The sequence below is a fragment of the Capsicum annuum genome, chromosome 7 (genome assembly GCF_002878395.1).
Source record: "Capsicum annuum cultivar UCD-10X-F1 chromosome 7, UCD10Xv1.1, whole genome shotgun sequence".
Taxonomy (NCBI): Eukaryota; Viridiplantae; Streptophyta; class Magnoliopsida; order Solanales; family Solanaceae; genus Capsicum; species Capsicum annuum.
The window spans coordinates 144,969,700-144,988,393 of NC_061117.1; the positions used below are offsets into that span (position 1 = coordinate 144,969,700).

Sequence of the window (18,694 nt, forward strand, 5' to 3'; positions counted from 1 at the left end):
GAGATGAGAGGTTTATGACATTAAAACTCAGGGTATTACAAATTGTACATGGTTGTTCAACAAAGTTTGATGCCAACATCATATCAATTCCCTTGCATTAGTGGATTTCTATTGTGCTTGAGTAGAATTCAATGAAAATAGCATTTACAACATCATGAAGCATCAACATGGGTAGTTTTTGGAGGCCTTTATAATATTTGAAGTAAACTATTCGCAGATCATGATCGTTCTTTCGCAGTTTCACTTACGGCTCATCAAATTTTTCTATATGTAGTAGAAACTAGGCAAGGCTTGGTTACTGAATATGACAACATTGCTATAGCAAAGAGCTTTCCATTGTGTAAGCAAAGCTAATAATCAACAATGTGTAGAAACTGTGAAACATAAAAGAAACATTACTTGAGAGAACTTGACATCACACAGAAAAGAAGCCAAAAGTATTGGATGAAATATTTTCTGTACTGTATCGGCAACATCTATACCATATCAGATCTTATGCTTATCATTTCATCTGGATAGCAAGACCCGTGAGGAGCTTGAAAAGAGAATTATGAAACTACAGGTTAAGTTAATGATAGAAAAAATGGATTTGAGCACCTGATTTTTTAGGCATAAAAGTCTTAATTGGTTCAAACACCTAAGGCCTAACTGAAAAAGAACTTCTAAGAATTCAGAATAATATCTATTATATTCAAAAGTCACGTGGCAAAGCTCCGGTGTTTAGATAAGTTGCATCATAGTCCTTTTCCAAATCAAAATTTCAAATGCAAGAAATTCATTTTCCCATAATGGAGCCTCGACAGTGGTTAAGTTGGTCATGGATTCGATTATTCAAAAAAAAAGTCAAATGCCTTCCTATGCAGCAGTTCAAGGAAAGACGTCTACAGTAAGAAATTTTATTAGTTTAGTTACACACATTGACTATTCACGTGTACCATGTTTCTTTTGGGAGGCTTGCCAACTTTTTCAAGATAATTTCAATTGTGCAGTTTCAAAAATTTGTTTGTTTGCTTGAATCATATACTCCTCCTGATTTGACCAAAGAAGTGGAAATTTTTGGAGACTGTCTTCACGTCTTGTCTTTACTGTTGATTAAGTCCACACCTCGACAAGCCTTAAAATAGAAAGTGTCAGTAAACACATAAATTTTATTGAGTTAAATTCAAACAAAATTTGCATTAAATCAATGTTCCTTAGAGTTGAATAATTTATTTAAGATTTACAAATAAATAAGTCTATTTTATTAATTCAAGTCCAAGGTACATTTTACATTAATCCCAAACTCATGTCAAGGTGGCTTGATATTCTAATTAAATTCAAGACCGATAAGACGATGCCACATGTTCAAATAATATGGTAATCCCAGTCAAATTCAAGGGCAAAATTTCATGTTTTAGTCAATCACAAGCAATCTCATCTCATAGAATTTGTAATAAGCATGATGACTTACATGAACCAAATAAAATAAGACAAGAGAGTTCATTTACAATTAAACTGTCTACCTTTTACAACTATAAATAGGGTTTACATACTTTTTGATCATTCAGCAAGTATTGGAGCAAGCATGAATCTACATCAACTATATAGTTTTTTCAAAGAGTGATCAATGGAGTTCTTCATCGAGATCAGACTAAAGCGATGAAGTGTTGCTCGGTATTTCAGAAAGATCAAACATATCTCAAGGAGGTCTGAATCATACTACACTCTGTAAATGCGCTATTGATAATTGTTGAATCACGAAATATTTTTAGGAGAATAGAATCTACAAAACAACTAAAATTGTACTCATAATATTTATTAATAAAATTGTTATTTTTCTTTATTTATTTTGAAGCAATTAATTTTCAGCATTTCAAAAATTTATTGGGAACACTTTATTTAAAAAAAAGCTCAAATTGATTTATTTACTACTATAATAGAAAAGATTAGATTTCAACATGCTTATGCTCTAAGGGCATTTTGTCTTTTCGGTTTAGCTAATGTACATGTGTCATAAATTTACCTGAGTTTCCTTTACGTGCCACATGAAAAACACTTCAGCTTTCTCCTCCATTAGATTTCTTTCTTCTCCTTCCTTCTCTTTTCTTCTTTCCATTTCCAGTTCCTCTCTACTAAACGAAAATATGTAAACTAAACACTCTAATCCATTTTGTACCGTTCTCTTGTTCTACTCCCAAGTTGATTTTTGCTCACAGGTATTTTTTTCTTTCCTTTCATCTCTTTCTTTATGCTAACATCTAAATTGGGAAAGATTGGTGTATATAATTTTTCATCAATTTTTTCATGCTTTTGCTTTATCTTCTTCAATTTTAGTTTTGCTTTGGGTTTTATTGGGAACTAAATCTCTGTAGCTTTAATTGATTTGGTCAATTTGTATTTTGGATCTCCACTTTAGCACTTCAAAGATGCTTTAGTTGACATGCCATAATTCTTTGAATTTTTCCCTGCTTCTTTTTGGGAGGGTTCTTATCAAAATTTTTTGTGCAATAGTCTAGAATAAAATTTGCCTGTATTCATCTTCAAAAGTCATATAAAGATAATATTTTAATTTATTTTCAACAACGTACAGTTAAATTTCAATATTTGTAAAGAAAAGAGAAAGAAGAAAAAGATTGTTACTTTGAGTACATCAAATTTCTGGATTGTCAATGTTGCTCTTCACTTGTAATGGATTTTTCTTACAGATCTTTACAACTTCAATTTTTTTCATTTTCTATAATTTGGGTCTTCGATTTGCTAAAGTCTTTTTAATTTTCTATGTTAACCTAGATTTTCCAAGAACAAATGACTGTTGGTAAAAGAAATGTGATAGTAGAATGGTGAATCCTCGAATGGACAAACGGGTATGCTATTAGAGTATTAGTATTAGCTATGACATAACATTTCATCTTTTTCAGGCTCCAGCTGCTAAATAAATTGTGTATTGCTTAGACTTTTTTTCCTGAATGGTAGAGATAATCATTTCAAGCTGTTCATTATTTAGTCACTAGAAACATAATTGCTCGTACAATTAGATTGAGGTAATTTATATACTCTCAAAAGGTAATAAAACAAGAGCTATCCTTAAACATGCTAGAAATAGCTGCAACATTAGAACTTTTTGAGTACTGATAGCTTCATTTCTCATTGAGGATCATTTATATGATAATCCAATGGGGGAAAGTCCAATCCAATGAGGAAACTTACTTCACTATCTAAACAGAGGCAACAAAATATATCATGATATAGTTTACTATTTATTTTGGTTCTATAATGCACTTCTAATTAACATGTAACCAATGAAATTTGACTTAGCTGAAAACTCTTTTTCTTGTTACTGTTTGTCCTTACTGTGGTGTATGTAACACGGTTGGTATTCTTTATTAAGATATAGGCCCTAAATCATATTTTTTGATGATTATGATTGCTTCATCTTTAGCTCAATGTTTTGGGTTCAAATACTGTGAAAAGAGAATATTTAAGTGAAAAGCATATTGTTCTTTAGTTGACTCCAACGTGAATTCAGATTAATTAGTCCACTTATGATATCCTCAAGTTATACGATTCGATTTATATTGTGTATATATATATGGATATTTTATTTTGAAATGATGAGTTGGTTTTTTAAGCCAAATATCCGAAGAAAATGGTCATCTCTTCATATTTGGAATTGGCAAGGACTGGTTTGTTCATGACATAAATTTGATAGGAGCCTTTTGTTGTTTAGTCAGAACTTTTTATGCCTCTGTAAGTAATTAATTTTTGACATGATTTAAAGTTCTAATAGAGATATACTATTATGTCACTCTTCAAAAATTTTATATTTCATACTTGGATAGGTACAATATAGATCGATACTTACTTAGAGAAGCTTTGAATCGTGATGAATTTGACAGTGTATCGTGACTGACTCTTATGCTGCTAGATAAGTTTAGCAGTAGTTGAAATTTACTTCAAAGTTGGTTGAGATTGTGTTTGATTACCATGTACTAACAAGTCAAGTCTTTGTTCTTTTATTCTGAAATATAACTATTATGATCTTACAAGTTTCCTCTCATTTTTGCCTATTCATAGTTTCATAAGTCTTCACTACTATGCCTGTAAGTAATTTTTATTTAAGAGTGCCAAATTTAGTGAATGTTCTATTAATTAGTTTTAGCTAGAGTTTCTTTGGAGCAATTATAAATGTTTGGGATAGTGGTCTAAAGGTTGGCCTACACCTTAATCAACTTAAAAATCAAGTGACTTTCTATTTATTCTATTGATTTTCTATGTATCATAAATTTTATAGGATATTTTTATCCTTAATATTTTATCTTATACCCTGAGTTACATTATACATTATTATAAATCTAAAACATATTTTAATTTTCGGTGCCATAACAGATACCAATTTGAGGTTATCATTCAGGATGATAGTGGCTTAGCAACGACAATAACTTCAGACCAAATTGGAGAACTATTATCTCTCACCTTCGCAAAATTCCATGAGACACAGTATGCCAAGGTAAACGACTCCATATACTCCTTGTCAATACAAACTCTTAGTTCTTGTTTCCAAAATATAAAGACTTTGGAACTTGCAGAAACAAATTGGTTCCCTCACCCCGGGCAACATAAGACTATTGCTATATTGAACTTGATGCCAACCTTATACTAGTAAGGTTTGTTACAAATTTATTTCCGAGTTCCGTTGAATTTAAGAAGATGAGAAAGAGCAGGAGCTACTATTCTGAGCGATTCAAACACACGTTTCGGCAGGTGACAGTGGATTTAAATGTCAGAAAGCACCCAAAGATGTGTCTATAAGTCTGCTATCAAGACCTCAAATATTTTTTAACCTTTGTCTAGTTATTTAGTAGGCTATATGCTACAAATTTTTATCCCCTTTAAGGTAATTCAATTTTGTGCTGAAACAAGGAGGCAGGTAAAAGAAATGTAAAATAAATTAGAACTATGAAAACAAATTACCTTAGCACAAGAAATTCCACTTTCAAGGACATGTTCCTTCATGGTTTCTGATCATATCTTCTTAATTTTCCACAAAGCATCCACATCTTTTACAAAGAAGCACAGATGTAGTCAACAGTAGGGTGCCAAAGCCAGAGCAGTAAGCTTTACTGTTTGTTTGGAATATTATCCATCACAATTGAAGCCACAAAGAATGCACCCTATTACTTGGTTCTATTATGAAACTTACCACCAACCACTATTGCACTTATGCAATAAAAAAAGATTGTGATATAATATTCTATATCTTTTGAAAAGTTTTTTTTGGATTGGTTATCTTTTGAAAAGTTTTAAATTGGAGAAAAGGAAGAAAAAGTATCTATTTTGAGGCGAATTCTATCCAAGTGCCCAAAGAAGTCTTTAATAGCTTCACTCCTGCCTTGGAAAACCTTTTACCATACTTACATATCAAGTCCTAGTTATCAGTTTGGGAGCAAATGCTGCAACAAGACAATCCAACAAGTAAAAGATTTGTTTAGAAGGAATGAAGTGTGTAAAGAAAACTTAAGCGTCAAATTGGAGTTCAGACATGACATAGCAATAATTAAACTGATGTTACTTTTTCTCTATCATTAAAGGGAGTTTCAGTGATATACAACATCAAGAATATGTAATAACTTATGTACAGAAAGTAGCATCACTACATGATGTGTAACAAGCTTAAAAATTCTGTCATGGACTCTGTGACATTTGCAATTGCCATGTTACACAAAAAAATAGAAGAGAAATACATTTGTATTTAATGTTAATTACAAATTTAGATTACATTCAAAGATTCCCATATTTGATTCCTTCAAGATGATCCACCAAACTACTGTAGGATTTTGTCTAAACCTTCATTTTCACCTCTCCCAGTCCTTTCCTTGACCAGCATAGCAGCAATTATTCAGTTTTTTATAGGCATCGAACAAATTAATCCCCACAAAATTCAAAATAAACTCCCTTAGATGTTTGGTGAAGGTGCAATGGATGAAAAGATGGTTGACATCCTCAGGTTTCCCATACAGAGAACATCAACTGCATGTGTTTATCCCTCTTTTCTAAAGATTTTCATGCATTTTCCATGTGACACCAGCCATGTGAAGCTTTCCTCTTCAAATGGGCTTTGTTTTTTTAAAATGTGTTTCCAAGGCAAATCATGGATGGATCCACTAGAGTTTTTTAACTATTGATAGTAAATTGTAATAGTGAACCCCCTTTTAAATCACCTCTCCACAGAAGAAAATCAACTTTAAAAGGTAAAAAAAATGCAGCTTTGCAGCTGGAACGGCAGCAAAAACATACTGCTCAGTTCCCAGTCATAGATACCATGAATTAAAATTCCAACCATGTCTATTCCAATAGTAAGAGATAGTAGCATCCTTATTTTTTAGCAATACTAAAAAGAACAGTTGCTATCATTTGTATTTAATGCTAATTACAGATTCAGATGACTTTCAAATATTCTCGCATTTCATTCTTTCCAGATGCTCTACCAAACTACTGTAGGATTTTGTCCAACCCTTCATTTTAACTCTCTCGATCCTTTTCTTGACAACAATAATTATTCAGTTGTTATAGGAATCAAACAAATTAATTCCCACGATATTCATAACAAAGTCCCATAAATGTTTAGTGAAGGTATAATGGATGAAAAAATGGTTGACATCCGCAGGTCGCCCACATAGACAATATCAGCTGTATATGTTTATCCCTCTTTTCTAAAAGGTGTTCATTTATTAAGCACGCTTATATGTGACGCCAACCATGTGAAACACTCTCCTTTAAATGGGCTTTATTTTTTAAAATGCACTTCTAAGGCAAATCATGGATGGATGCACTAAAGTTACTTAAGTATTGACAGCATCTTCTAACAGTGAACCTCCTTTTTGAATCACCTCTCCATAGAAGAAAAACAGTTTTAGATGGTATAAGAATGGAGCTTTTCAGTTGGAACAACAACGAAAACAAACTGCTCAGTTCCCAATCACAAATACAACGAATTAAAATTCCAGCCATGTCCATTCCATTAGTCACAGATAGTAGCAGCATGCTAAAAAAAACAGGTTGCTGACCTATAAAAATTGATTCTCCAAGCTAAAAAAACAGGTTGCTGACCTATAAAAATTGATTCTCCAAGCTAAACACCCCTCCAGGAAATATCTATATTCCATTTTCAGTGTGCAGGGAGGAGTTGCAATTAATGAAATATCAAAGTTCTCTAATGTGTATCCAGCGACCATAGGGACCATGATAATACAATTGGTTGGTGGTCCATGAGTTAAGGCTCCCATATTTTACTGCAATAATTGTTCTTCATAATGCCACCTCCTCCCGATAAACCTCTAAAGCCATTTGTGCAGTAATCTGGAAGCCTTAGATGATAAATCTCCAAGGTCCACTACTCTCCTATTAGTAATGACTTCATCTTACCAAGTTAAAAGTTCTATGCTCTCTATTCCCTTGCCACAAGAAGTCCCTTCAGAGTTTATCCTATTTTTTAACTACTAGAATAGGTAAGGGAAATAGGTACATAGTATAAGTACGAGGGTAAGTAGCTTAATAAGTTATAAGCTAAAAGGCATAAATTAGAAATATCCAACTTTTGGATTTTAGCTTATTTTTACACTTTTTGACCGAACACTAAGTGCCTAAAAGCCCCTATTAGCTTTTCCAAACACCACTATACATTAAAAAAGATTTTAAAATCTAAAAGCACTTAAAATAAGCCATTTCAAAAACCATATAGGTGAAATGCTATATCTAACAAAGCCTTTCTCTTACCAAGGTGAAATGTTTCACATAGCTGGTGGTAAACAGATCTTGTCTTACACAGGAAGTGCTATGAAAGAAAGAAATGCAACTGGTGTCAAGGCGTGTTCTCTGTAACAAAATAGAGTAAACAAATAAGCATTTAATCCTACAATGCAACTTCAATACTCAAATGTGGACAGTTTTCCTCAACCCCACCAACACTAGGTGAATCATGCTTGAACATTTATCAAGTTGTTGGGTCAGAAGGGGAGGAAAAAAATCCAAAAGAGATATATTGTATTTGGTGGACTGTGTGGAAAGAGAATTGGAAATTCTTTGAAAACATATCCAATTCAATTCAAAAAGTTGAATAGAAATGCACTATATCTCTATATTTTTGGTGCAAACAACAGTTTATAGAGGATATAGATAAATTTGTAGATTTGTTAGCTATTGGCACATAGCTCCAACATCCTGTAATTACACATATTTAGTAGTATTGTTACTATACGTGTAGTTGTGCATATCCAGTAGTTAGTTACCTACAACTCATATGATTAGGGTTACACGATTGCTATTTAGAGTCCACTAGGAATACTCCTTCTGTAATATATGAGTTATTGCTAATCTTTGCTTGTATTTAAAGTGCCTCTGCACATCATTAATAAACAATAACTTTTATACTCTACTTACTTTTATATGGTATCAGGAGCCTCAATACACTCTAAAGAGTAATATTTTTTTCCTCTTCCACCCACCCTTCACAGATGGCAGACACACCTCGAGTTGTTAATGCTGACAACGTCGGCCCGGTGATTGTTCAATTTAACCCTGCATTCCAATTTCCTATAACATTACTTGGCAGCCATAATTTTGCAATGTGGAAAGCACAAGTTTCCATGCTTATTAATGGTCATGACCTCTATGGTCATCTCGATGGGTCTACACCTTCCCTACCTAGGACTATAACAACTGGCATAGTCCCTAGTGCCAATTCTGCATTTACTCTTTGGTTTCGACAAGACCAACTCATTCAAAACACACTTATGGCATATGTTGATCCAATAATTGCCACAACTATTGCGTCAACTACCTTAGCAAAGACAGTCTGGGATGCACTGCACATCGCCTATGCGAACATGTCCCAAACCAGAATTTTCAGTCTGCGTGATCGACTTATGCATCTGACCAGAGACTCTCAACCAGTCATTGAATATTTACAAACTACTTGATCTATTTTCGATGAAATCTCTACTATTGGTGCCCCGATCTCCAACTCTAAACTTGTTGTCAAGATCTTGAGTGGTATGGGTACAAAGTTTTGTGAGATTTCTACTGCCATCCATGCTCGTGACTCTACGATTACTTATAAAGAACTTTACAAAAAGCTTCTGAATAATGAGCTTTTCCTTCGACATAAAGAGTCAAAAAAAAATTGCCAATTAGATTACTATTGTTGCTGCTACCTCCAACAAGTCTGGTATTTCGAAAAATCGCACCAATCGCCGACCGAACAATAACAATAGAAATAACCACCAGTGACGGTCCAACAATCACTTTGCTTTACCCAATCAAAGGCGAACTTTGACCACTAACAACTCTTCTGATGGTGTTTGCTATCAGTTGTGCAACAAACCAGGTCATATTGCAAGTACTTATCGATCAAAATCTCATAATCATTTTAAGGCAAAGGCCAATTATGTTTCAGGGTTATGTGCATTAGAAAATACTTAGATTCTTGACACTGGGGCATCTCATCACATCACTGCCGAACCTCAAAATTTGCAACCATATAATGGGATGGAGTAGTTCTCCATGGGTCATGGTAACAAAATACCAATAACTCATATTAGTTCAACTCAATTCAATGCTTTAAATAAATCTTCCAAGCTATCTGACACTCTCTATGCTCTTTACTCTCTGTCTCTAAATTTTGTCAAGATAACCTAACCTCTATTGAATTCTTTCCTTTTTATTTTTTGTAAAGGCCTTGGCAATGCGGACTCCATTGGTGCATGGTTAGAATAAGGATGGTCTCTATGAGTGGCCAAATTTACCCTCCATGTCTTCTCCTCAAGTGCATTTGACCTCCAACAGCACATCCATTTCTACTTGGCATGATCAGTTGGGTCATTCAAATGGAAGAGTTTTAAATTTTCTTTTGAATAAATTCTCGCTACCGTGATCGCGAGAAAAAGTTTATTGTTCCTTGAATAAGGCTCATCGCCATCCTTTTAAATATTTTAGGTTATCAAGTACCAAATCATTTCAAATAATATTTAGTGATTTATGGGGTCCTTTTCCAATTCAATCTATTGACAAAAGATTATACTACTGTATTTTTGTGGATCCGTATACCTGATACACCTGGCTTTACAAATTAAAAAATAAAAGTGAGGTTACTGACTTTTTCAAAAACTTACAAGTATTAATTGAATGTTATTTTAACATAAAAGTTCTTTCTATCTATATAAATCGTGGGGATAAATATAAAAGTCTTGATCCATACCTAAGATCTCAGGGTATTGAACATCTTTTATCTCCTCCATACACACCCTAAAGAGTTGCTCTTGCGAAAAGACATCATAGAAATATTATTGAGATGAGAAAACCTTTACTTCATGATGCTTCACTTCTATCGACTCTTTGGTCTTTGGCTTGTTAACATGTGGTTATATGATAAATTGCTTGACAACCTCACTTTTGCAAAATATATCACCTTTTCAAATGTTGTTTGGTCAAGATACGAATTACAATTCTTTGAAAAAATTTGGGTGTCTCTGTTATCCCTGGCTCAAACCTTATTCAAAAAATAAATTAGAGCCACGATCAACACCATGTGTATATGTATGAGTTTCATTAGTTCATCATTGTCACTAATATTTTGATCCGAAATCTTCAAAAATATATGTATCTTGTGATGTGAATTTTTTTGAAAATTCAAATATTTCTTCTTGTAAAACACTTGCGTGGGAAAACCCAACTGACACTACCCCAAAAACATTCCCTATTTTTCTTTTCCCATAAGCAGCGAATTACTCAGCCACATACTTATCCCATGTTCAGATAACAACAACGCTCTCAAAGACACCGTTTTCTCTGCCTATGCTCTAATAAAAATTGCAAGTTCAGGTACTTCTTATCGTCCTCTTCCTACAAATTGTGTTATTTCTACTGATCTCAATGACACCCACTCTTATCTCTCATTGCCTAAATCATCATCTTTTCTATTTGTATATATAGTCGCAGAAACAAAACAATGTCATCTGTTAACAAAAGTTCCACTGCCCGTCCCTCTACCTCAATTTTGCTATAACCTTTCTCCGAACCTGCTCAATCCACAAAACTTCAACAACCTTTTCTTCCTACTCCAAATCGTGTTGTGACTCATTCATAACATAATATTTACAACTAAAAACCATTCTTCACTTTATGGCTCACTTATCCCCCCATCACCCCTACCAACGTCAAATAAGTAAGGAAACACCCAGAGTGGAAAAAAGTAATAAAAATGAATTTGATGCATTATTTAATAACCAAAAATGGGATTTAGCACCACATGACCCCACAAAAAAAACATTGTCTCTTACAAATGGTTATGCAGGTTAAAAAGGAAAGCTGATGGGATAATTGATTGCTACAAGGCTCGACTTATTATAAAGGGATTTACACAATGTCCTGGTGTTAACTATCATGTCACATTTAGTTCGATCGTCAAACCAACAACTATGCTCTTGGTGCTCTCGATTTTGTCCAGTGGAATTGGCCTCTACGCCAGCTTGATGTCAACAATGTGTTCTTGCAAGGCCGTCTAGAAGAAGTGTACTTGGTCTAGCCTCTGGGTTTTGCAGACGAGCAGTTCCCCTCCCACATATGTCATCTAAAAAAAGCAATATATGGCCTCAATCAAGCTCCTTGTACGTTGTATAATGAACTTAAGATATTTATTCTTTATCTAGGATTTGTTAAGTCAGAATCTGATGCCTCACTCTTCATTTGTAAAGTTTCGAACGTTATTTTATATATACTGGTTTATGTGGATGATATCATCATCACAGGGAACCATAATTCATAGGTAAATCATGTTATTACTTGTCTTGTTGGGCGTTTTTCCATTAAGAATCTTGGGAATCTAAATTTCTTTCTTGGAGTAGAGGTGCTATGAACTGCCAAAGGAATCAATTTATAACAGTCTAAATACATCAATGAAATCCTCTTTGGCAGAAACATAAACAACTGTAATTCAGCGAAAACCCAATGACTGCCATTGAAGTTTCTCAACTCCATGATGGAGTGGAACCAACTAATGCCACTCGCTACAGGAGAGTTCTTAGAAAACTACAGTAATTGTCTTTTAATCGTCCAGACATTAGCTTCTCTGTGAATAAATTATCGCAATTTATGCACTCTCCATCTGAAGTGCACTGGAAAACACTCAAATGAGTACTCAGGTATCTCTAAGGAACGCTTCAGTTTGCTCATCACATTCAAAGAGGTAGTGATTTTAAGCTACACATGTACTCTGACACAGATTGGGATGGATATATGAATGATCGAGCTTCCACTACTAGTTACATATTTTTTTGGTAAAAATCCCGTGAGCTGGTCTTCTAGGAAACAAAGAATAATTGCTCACTCATTAATTGAAGTAGAGTATTGTGTCATTGCAAGTGCACTGGATGAAACCAACTGGGTGACAAATTTTCTAAAAGAACTGCATGTTTCACTTCCTCAAACACCAACCATTTATTGTGACAATGTTAGTGCAACTTATTTGTGTGCAAATCCAGTTTTTCATAGCCACATGAAGCCCATTGTTGTAGACTTTCACTTTGTTCACAAACAAGTCCAGCAGAATCAAGTTCACATTGTTCATATTCATGCTGCAGATCAATTCGCGAATACTCTAACTAAAGCTCTACCAAATCCAGCCTTTGATAAACACCTATTCAAGCAAGGCGTTGCTACACATTGCCTATCTTGAGGGGGCGTATTGGTGCATAACTCCAATACCCTGTGATTGTGCATATTCAGTAGTATTGTTACGGCACATGTAATTGTGCATAACTAGTAGTTAGTTACCTATAACTCATATGATTAGGATTACACATTTGTTATTTAGAGTTAGGAATACTCCTCTTGTAATATAGGAGTTATTGTTAATCTTTGCTTGTATTTAAAGTTCACCTACACATCGTAAGTAAACAAAAACTTTGATACTCTACTTAATTTTATATTTGGAACTTTGTAACGTTTCAGAGGTGAGACATGATCTTTATGTTATGGCCAAAGCCATTGCTTCCAGCAATCAGCATGGAGCCAACAACTGGAGGGTCCACTTTTGACCTTCTGATCTTTCCTGGGAGAGCAGCAAAGCCCACAAAAAGTTTTTTCTTATCAATTCTATTCTCTAACTAAGAAAAGCAGTCTACTCATTTCCAGCATACTTTTAATGCTGAGAAATTTAATTTACCAGTTCAAAAAGAATATAGTGTAAGTAGGCAATGAATATAGCATACTATTAATTTGAAATAACCTTCCACCAAGCAAGAGTTACTTTCACTCCGAACAACTTTTTCTCACATTTATCCAAGATATCATCCCAAATTGATGTGGCTTTTGCTTTAACTACAAGAGAAAGGCCCCAATATTTTATTAGGAATGGTCCTACATTGCATCCCAAAGTTTCTTCAAGTTTATATAGGTGAGATATTTCATTCATATGATATAGTACACTCTTAGCATAAATTATATGAAACCAGAACACTGCTTCAAAGAACAAAAGTATCATTTTGAGATGTAGAATCTGATCTCAATCAGGTTTACAAGAAATTAGGAAGTTGTCAGCATAAATTTGATGAGTGAGATGAAGCTTCACCCTGAGACATTACGATGCACTGAAACCCTTTATTGTATTTTATTTTTGAGAAAGAAATAGTCTTTGTTGTCCAGATGATAACATACTACTCAATCCATCTATCAAAACAATGAACAAAAATGGTGATAGAGGACTCCCTTGCCTCAAGCCCTTCTGAGTTGCAAAGAATCCTTTTGGAGCTCCATTACGACAATGGATAGTTTGAAAGTGGAAATACAAAAATGACTCCACTTGATCCATCTATCGCCAAAGCCAATTAGATTGAGTATATTTACTTGGAAATTCTAATGCACATTATCAAAATCTTTCTCGATGACCTCTTTGTTTCAATCTAGAGTCTGAGGCACTCATTGCAATAAGTGTAGCATCTCCAATTGCCTGCCTTTTATGAATGTCATTTGAGGAGCTATGAGTTGTGACCATTTTCACCATCAGAGTCTTGAGCTTATTGGAAATTTTTTTTTTCTGATAATCATGTCATTCAAGCCAACTTTCGCATATCTTGACTAAATCCATAAGATACTTGGCCTCTTCCAGCAGCAACAGAAGTAACTTTTTCCATCAATGTTAAGACAGATGGGAAGAATCACCAAGTGGTTTTTCTCTCTGCTGGAATTTGAACCTAAGACCTAATGTTCTCATCCCACTTCCTTGACCACTAGGCCTAGTAACTTTAAGATCATTTTGTAGATCATGTTTTAATTACTTGGCTCTATTATTTTTTTGGGGGGTAGGGGATAGAGGTGGGGGTTAAAGGAATATAGGGCATTTGAGGCTTTTTTCAAACTTCCCTTGAGTGTGAAAATGATTGAGAGCTCTTAGGTGATCAAACTTGATAGCACCCCAACAACCTTAGTAAAATTCATTGAAACCATCAGCCTGAAGCTTTGTTGCAATCTTTTATCACCCCAAGATTTATGCTTGGTCAAAGGGACTTTTCATCCACTACTTTCTTCCTTTAGAGTGAGTTGATTTTGAATGAAAGCAGGTTTCATCTATTTCAACACGGACAGGTACGAGATCTGGGTTGGTTGATACTGAAGTAGACGGGATGCCCTCCTATGTCAACGAAAGTCTTTAATGTGTTGGGGAACAATGATAAAACAATAATAATAATAATAATAATAATAGAAGTACAACAAATAACAATACTAAAATAATAATATTATAACCAATATAATAATTATAATAGTATATAATACTATTAATTCTAATAATCAATACAATAATCAATATAATAACAGTAACAGTAATATAATTACTTTTTGACAAATTAATTATACTGAATATTAAATAAATATAATAATGATATTATTTTAAGTAATTTATTAATTATACTTGAGTCGTACTAGGCACTGTCCTAAGAAACTATTTCCGCAATGTGAAATCTTTCCCTAGGATTAAACAAGCACTTTCCTAATTAATTAGAGGATGTTTTGAGATAAATAAATCTTCCCTAATTAACTAGAGGATACAGAAATCAACAAAATTATTAACACAAATACCAACAAGTTAATAGTGATATAATTAATAGAACCCTTTTTAAATTAACCATATAATAATAATAAAAGAAATGAAAGGAATGAAAAGGAGTAATGAAACTTGAAAGGAAAAAGAATGTTAGTTACAACATTATGGAAACAAAGTAGCCTATTAATAGTAATTTACAAGGCTTAAAAAGTTGACAAGTGTCCATACACTTGTCTAACTATTTCCATGAAGTAACAAGACGTGTTAAAACCAAACATGCATGTTGCCAAGTTTCTTCCATTTTGCCATTTCTCTAAGTAACATATTTGTCTTCTAAAATACATATAAATAACATGGATTTTCCAACATATTTTAAATATAAATTATTTTTGAAATAAAATATGTTTCCTACAATCCCCCACATTATTTTTAAAATAATTTATAGGAAAAAGCTTTTTAATTTGTTGAATTTGCATGGACAAAATGTAGTAGGCTTGGTGTCTTCTGGACTATGAACCAAACTTAGATCAATAAAATTTAATTTACAAAATTATCCGTGAAATATAATATTTCTATGAACCGAATAATTCTTGTTGTAAGCCAGAGATTTTATCAATCACATTTTGATCGTAATTTTGTTGTTCAGAGCGGTTTTGCGCCAATAGGCCATGCGCGTGCCTGGTATTCATGAGATCTCTAGAGACTAAGGCCAAAAGTCTCATGTGAATGACCTCATTCCACTTCTCATATAGGTGAATTCATCAAGTGTACACTACTTTAAATATTCCATCCATAAGGACTATGAATTCATTAAGAGTTAATAACTTATCCTTCAATTTTATTAGCAGTTCAAGCATTCTCAATAAGTGAAAAGAGTCAATATCGACTTGTTATTACCCATATGAACCTACTTCATGGGATCTCCAATCCCATAGGTTGGGTTACTATCTCTATTACAATCATATTAGACTTAACCACATTTCTTTTGATGTATGAAGAATTATTTTTCTCCCCCTAGGTTTAGTCAGTGAATCGGTCGAATTCAATTTGACTTCACATAATTAATGAAAATTATTCCATCTTTCAGCAATTGCTTAATAACAGTGCCTCAATTTCATGTGTCTATTTTTACAATTATAAGATGTATTCTTCGCAATAACAATTGCGACTTAACAATCATAGTGTATATACAAAGAAGACATTAGATCATCCTTTTTTAAAGGGATATGAGGTAACAGATCATCCTTTGTAAAAGGGATATTTGCTAAGAAATTTCTTATCCATTCAGCATCAGTACCAGCTAACTCCAGAGCCACAAACTCTGATTCCATGGTTGATCTAGAAATGATCGTCTGCTTAGCTGATTTTCATGACACTGCACCACCATCTAAGGTAAATACATAACTACTAGTGGATTTTGTCTCATCTGAATCAGAGATCTAATTTGCATCACAATACCTTTCTAAAGTTGAAGAAAACCCACTATACAAGATACCATAATTCACAGTTCCTCTCAAATATTTCATTAATCTCATTAATGCAGACCAATGCTCATTATTGGGATTATGAGTATATCTACTTAGTCTACACACAACATAGGCTATATCTAACCTAGTAAAATTCATTAAATGCATCAGACTCCCAATAATTTATGCATATTTAGACTGAGCTACTGGGTCACCATAATTCTTTTTTAATTTAGAATTAGCGTCATAACGAGTGGCTACTGGAGTTACTTTCTAACATTCAAATTTCTTAAGAAGTCTTTCCACATAATGCTCTTGTGACAACATTATTCCATATTCACTCCTTATAACTTTAATTCCCAATATCATATTCACTTCACCCAGATCTTTCATATCAAATTTAAAAGGGCAGCCCAGTGCACTAAAGCTATCGCTATGCACGGTGTCCGGGGAAAGGCCCCACCACAAGTATGTATCGTACTTAGTAGACAAAAATAATTTAGTACAATTCACAATATTTATACATGTACCAATAATAAGCATGTCATCAACATACAAAAAAAGTTATTACATAATCAATGTCTACTACTTTTGTATAAACACATTTATCCACCTCCACAGAAAAAAAATGTCTTTTATTTAGACTTGATCAACTTTCTTATGCCACTGTTTAGGAGCTTGTTTAAGTCCATAAAGGGATCTAATTAATTTACAAACTTTATTTTCTTGTGCAAAAATCACACATCCTTTAGGTTGAACCATATAAATTTCTTCTTCTAAATCGCCATTTAAGAAAGCTGTTTTTACATCCATTTGATAGATAAAAAGTTTATGAATTGATGCCAAAGCAATTATTACTCGAATATACGTAATTCTTGTTACTGGTGCAAATGTATCAAAATAATCAATATTTTGTTTTTGAGAAAATCCTTTAACTACTAACCGGGCTTTATATTTATCAATCGATCCATCCGAATTAAGTTTCTTTTTGAAAATCCATTTACAACCAATCGGTTTTACACCAGGAGGTAAGTCAGTTAAAACTCATGTATTATTTTTCATAATTGAATCAAGTTCATTTTTTATTGCTTCTTTCCAAAATTTTGCATCAGAAGAAGATACAACTTCAAAATAATTTGATGGTTCATTATCAACAAGAAAAGTCTGAAAATCATTTCCATAAGAAAAATATTCTTTTCTAGGCCTTTTACTCTTTCTCAATTTCTCAATATTAGAGGTTGATTCATTTTCTCTTTCAATAGGTTCATGAGAGATTTTATCACATAGAGGAAAAATATGTTCAAAGAATTCAGCATTTTTTGTCTCAATTATAGTATTACTGTTAAGTACATCACTTTTCAATACTAAAAATCTATATGGAGCACTATGTTCAACATATCCAATAAGTATGCAATCAGCAGATTTAGGACCTATTTTCCTCTTTTTAGGTTCAGGAAGAAGAACTTAGCAAGGCAACCCCACACTTATAAATATTTCAAATTAGGTTTATAACATTTCCACAATTCATAAGGGGTTTTGCCAATTCTTTTATAAGGAATTCTATTCTGCAAATGACATGCAGATAAAATAGTTTCACCCCACAAATTATCAGGTGCATTAGAGCTAATTAACATATAGTTCATCATTTCTTTCAATGCCCCATTTTTTCTTTCAGCTACACCATTAGACTAGGAGAATAAGGCAGACTTACTTCATGAATAATACCTTCTTTTTTCACAAAAAATATTTAAAGATACATATTCTCCACCTCTATCAAATCTAATTCTTTTGATTTTTCTACTAAGCTGATTTTCAACTTCAAATTTATAAGACACAAAAGCATCAAATGCATCATCTTTATTTCTAAGCAAATATAACTTAGTAAATCTATAAAAATCATCAATAAAAGTCACATAATATCTTTTACCACCTCTAGTCATAGTTTTGTTTTAAATTACCTAAATCAGTATAAATTAAAGATAACAGTTCAGTTTATCTAGTAACTGAAAACATGACTTTTTAGTTATTTTAGCTTCAACACATATTTCACATTTATCGAAATTACTGAAATCCAAATCAGTTATTAAACCAAGTAATTGCATATTCTTTATATATTTAATATTAACATGTCCTAATCTAGCATGCCATAAAGAAATAG

The 18,694-nt window shown here is 33.2% G+C and overlaps 2 long non-coding RNA genes across 4 annotated transcripts; one reads left to right on the top strand and one right to left on the bottom strand.

The window, feature by feature from the left end:
• Positions 1–688: 688 nt before the first annotated feature.
• Positions 689–13,797, bottom strand: LOC124885632. Of its 2 annotated transcripts, none has more exons than XR_007042954.1 (3): positions 7,753–13,797; positions 4,951–5,429; positions 689–1,114 (listed from the first exon to the last, which is right to left on the bottom strand). It is a non-coding gene; the product is annotated as an uncharacterized LOC124885632 (long non-coding RNA). The 2 variants fall into 2 exon arrangements; XR_007042953.1 differs by having other exon boundaries at positions 7,044–13,797.
• On the top strand, positions 2,061–4,704 carry LOC124885633. Of its 2 annotated transcripts, XR_007042955.1 has the most exons (4): positions 2,061–2,195; positions 2,770–2,843; positions 4,366–4,486; positions 4,566–4,704. It is a non-coding gene; the product is annotated as an uncharacterized LOC124885633 (long non-coding RNA). The 2 variants fall into 2 exon arrangements; XR_007042956.1 differs by lacking the exon at positions 2,770–2,843 and having other exon boundaries at positions 2,107–2,195.
• Positions 13,798–18,694: the final 4,897 nt, after the last annotated feature.